We start from the raw sequence: 4,815 nt of genomic DNA on the forward strand, positions 1-4,815 counted from the left end.
TTTCATTTAGCAAGTTCTGCAAAGCGGTAGACAATCCACTTTCTGGATAAATCCTTGAACTATTACTTCCAATAAATATTACTGGTAATATCGAATAGAAAGTAAAGTATATTCTAATTGTAAAAAAAGTATGCCAACAATTTAAATATAGAGTATCGTAGTTAAACACTAATAACAATCTCATCTAATACCCTATCTTTGACTTAAAAACTACTCTGCATCATTTTTGTGATTTCCATTTACAAAATCCCATTTTATCAGAACTTTCTGTACATCTATCAAAATTAATTTATCTTTACAAGAATAAAAAGAATAATTATAATTTCACAAATAATAATCAATATATAAATAAAAAAAAATAAAAAGAACTTCTTTAATTTATTATTATAATAAAGAAAATTCTAATTATATAAAAAGCTAAAAGTGATTGAACAAAGATGAAATATTAACAAAAAAAGTCTTTTCCTCTACTTAATAAACTTAAACTAAGTCAAAAAGAAAGCCTCTATAAACATTAACAATTACAATCAAACGAGGTATGACAGTAAAGACTAAATAGTTTAAACTGAAATATTAACCAAATCCCTAGTCAATAGTGATGATAAGTATATATAGAATAATTATAAGCTAAAAGACAAAACGATTCTTAGTCGTAGTATATATAATAACAAGATTAAACTGGCACTTAATCACACCCAATTGTTTACAAGCTATCGAAAGCTCTACTTCCATTTGAATTACAACAAGCTGATGCTACTGTTTCAATTCGTCTTCCCACATTGTAACCTCCACTACACAATGCTCTGCGGCTTCTCGAATAAGGATAAGAGAAAGCATTTCTTTCGAAATGCGATTTTTTAGCTCCTCCCGTATATCAAGCTATCTCAAAAATTAATTTTGCTAAAAGCTAGCAAAAGTTATAACTTACCTCTACTATATTATTATACTCAATAACAATTGATCGGTATTGGAGAAACATCTTGTATATATTCCTGTTAGGCAAACGCTTATACTTATACTTGCTAACTAGACAAAGTAGATAGCGAGATTAACCAGACGATTATTCAGAAAGTCGATAGCAGACACTATCTTCCTTACCGAAAACACAACTGTATACACAACCAGTACAAACCCAGCCGTCCTTCCGAATACATTGTTTCTATTATGATACTGTCTTTTTTGATAACCTTTTACTTGGAAATCCTCATTTATCAATATTAACAAAACTAATGCTTCTATAACAGAATATATCGAATTTATAATCAGATTGATTTTAATATAAGGCCTTCAGAATATCTTTTTTAATTATCTCACCATTATTTTCAAGATTATGAAAATAATATATCACTATAATCAACTTATCAATAAACTTCTTTTCATAATTATCAATACAATTAATTAAGGGATTATATTCTTCCTCCGAATTCTATTTCGAAAGATAATAAAACAAATATATTCAATAAGTATATTGAAGATTAACCTTATTTTCAGATATATTATCTTTAGTATCTATAATTACATTTATTAGATAAACTAATCACAAGCTAGAGATATCAAAAGAAAGTATCACGGGGGCAGGCGGGCGGGATAGGGTTCTAGTAACTTTACCCTAATCTGGCAAAGTTATACTGATTCGGGTAATAGGTTCAGATTGAGGATTAAGACGTAGCTCAAAGAGCTACAATACAGGATCTTCTGAGTTGAAGATATACGGAATTTTCATAGCGAGCTAACCCGATCGGGCCCTAGCTCGCTTGCGCTCCGGTATGAGTGCTCCTTTCGATTCTCTCCAATAGGACTAGTATATCATATAAGCTTATATCGTAACATTACCCCTCTTCTAAGGGTCGAGCTCTATTGAAGCGGTATATCATGGTTTATAATCTATAGGTAGGCGGGGCTTGGTCAAGTGGGATTGGGTTTATTAGGGTATCTATAATGGAAGTTGCGGATCAGTTTTTGTGCGTCTTCCAGATAGCTTATAGGTTCTTCGATCGGCGTATCGTAGCCGATCTAATGGATAGTGTATTTCAGATGAGATTCTTTACAATCTCTTTTTTCTTAACAGGAATTTAGGATTTTGATAACCTCAAAATACTTGAGGCTATTTATTTTTATAGAAAGTAATAATGGATTACATTACTCAGGAATAAAATCATCATATACAGAATATAGCAGGTTGATATGGAAAACAGGATGAATCTTTATTAAAGTTGGGAGTTCCAGTTTATAGATATAAAGATCTATCAGATTCAAGATTTGAAGGGTCTGAGATTCTTTCAATCGAGTTTCTTTTGTAGGTACAGGGTTTTAATATTTCTAATATTCAGTCAAATCAGGTCGTCGGGCAAATATCTACAGGCAGGGGAATAATGAGTGTCAGCATTCTTCGAATATCGAGCTTGACTAGTAGTTAGTTTGGTTTATAAGTATAAGGAAATGGTTTTTATTTTAGTAATGAATTCTTTAGCGTTTTGTATAACAGAATGATTACTCTGGGATGGTGTGGGCTCGAAGCCTAGGTAAAGATGAAACCTATAGTTTGAGAAGAATGGGGTTATCTGGATATTTTCGAATCAAATATTATTAATAAAGAATTCGGCAAGTGAGAGTTATTTTGTTTAATCATTCTATAAATATACTATATACAATTGGAGATATTACTCTAATATTGTATTAGCTCTTTCGATTTGTCTATCAGTTTCGGGGTAGTAAGCAATCGAAAGCTTAGCAATTACATCCAAGTGCTTATAAATATATTTCCAGAATTCAGAGATAAATTGAGCTTTACAATTAGATATAATGGATAAGGATAAGCTATAAAGCTTTTAGATATTTTTTTGAAATAGGTGGATAACCTTTTCAAAGTTGTAGGTATTATAATAAAACAAGAAATATTTCATTTTTGTTAATTGGTCAATTACTATTATGATAGTATCGAAACTAATACTTTTAAACAAATATATAATGAAATCTATCAAGATATCTTGCCAAACTCTCTGCAGAATCGGGAGCGGGCGGAGAATTCCCTCCTGGCCTCTATAATTCGAGGCAACACAATAACAACTATAACAGTTACAAACTCACTGTATAACATAATCGTAATATCTAGGCCAATAGTAGTTTCGAAATAATAATTCGAAGGTTCAGATACGGTGCGGGTGACCGGCAGCAGGCAATTCATAATACAGGCGGAGCAGATAGGTTTTCAGGGGGTTGTGATTGGGAATATATAGTTTCTCTCAGTAATACAATAGGTTGTTGTTTTCGGTATATTTAGCAAAAGTGATTTTCGGGTATTTCGGGAATCCCTCTTATAGGGATTTCAGGATAGATTCGGGTACAGGGTCGGCTTGGTAGCCTTCGTGGAATAGGATAAGTAGGTTAGCAGAAAGGTTTAGAAGGGTTTCTGAGTTTTTTAGTTGTATCGCAAGATCAGATACAAATATAGCAAATGGAATTGTAGGCTTTATAACTTTACCATTTTCTAATAAAGTTATAATATCATCGGAATCTAAATAGTTAATAATATTGGTAGAATTAGGGTTTCTCTAACTACAAATAGTTATAGTGAAGTGTACTTTTTTAGCAATTTTAGATTCAATTAGAATAACAATAATAAAAAACAGATCGGAATTTAGATTCTTTTATTTCAAGATAGTATGACTTTAATATAGGAAATATTCATTCCTCTTCTTAAGAAAATCTTCTGATCTTCTGATTAGTATATCGAGTTTGGCATTTAGTTTTTTAAAACAGTAAATGATTTAGAAATTAAATCGAAATAGAAATTCAGACTAGTAGGCTTAATAATAATTCAGTAGTTTTGTAATAATGAAATACTCCAGATTTCGATAATCGATAATAATTTGAATTGAAGAAACGGCGCTTTTTAGCTCCGGGTGCTATTTTTTAAAATAATAAATAATAGCTAACAGTTCTTTATCATAAATCTTATAGTTATATTCAGTTACTGAATGTTTTTTAGAGAAAAACGTAATAGGTTTTAATACTTTCTTATTATTATATTAGAAGAGTACTCCAATAGATATATAATTGGAGACATCAGTTTTTAAAATAATTTCCTTTTCCTAATCAAAAAAAACCAGGACAGGGGCTTTAATAAACACTCGCTTCAATCAATCGAATGTTTTTTGATAGGCAAGGCTTTATAGAAATAGAGCATTCTTTCTAATCAGATCTACTATCAAGCTAATAATCTTCAAGAAATCTCTAATAAATTGTCGATAGAAATTTGCAAATCTGATAAACATTTAGATATTAATTACAATAACAGACGGTTTTCAATTTATAATGGTTCTGATTTTCTCTAGATCCATTCGGATACCATCCCTTCCTACAATAAGGCCTAGAAACTTGGTTTCGGATTTCAGGAATTCATACTTTTCAAATTTAACGAACAAATTGGCTTTCTATAATACTTGCAGAACCTTCTAGATATAATAAATATATTCTTTTTGGGTTTGGCTGTATATTAGAATATTATTTAGATAAGTGATGCAAAATATATCCAAGTATTCTTGTAGGGAATCGTTAATAAACCTCTGAAAGGTTATGGGTACTCCTATCAGCCCGAATAATATAACCAGGGATTCAAACAGTCCAAATTGGATACGAAATGCAATCAGATACTTCTGCTTTTTTTTCATTTTTTGTGTGAACAAGGGAATTCACTTCAAAAGAATGACTTCAATATAATGGCTACTGTATCAAAGGTATTTAGGCGAATGCGAAGGAGACTAGCTCTTTCAGTAGTGCCTATATAAGGCCTACTACTTCCCCTCATTAGCTAGC

Source organism: Botrytis sinoallii (genome assembly GCF_014898435.1).
Source record: "Botrytis sinoallii strain Bc 23 chromosome Unknown BSIN_009, whole genome shotgun sequence".
In the NCBI taxonomy this organism is placed as follows: Eukaryota; Fungi; Ascomycota; class Leotiomycetes; order Helotiales; family Sclerotiniaceae; genus Botrytis; species Botrytis sinoallii.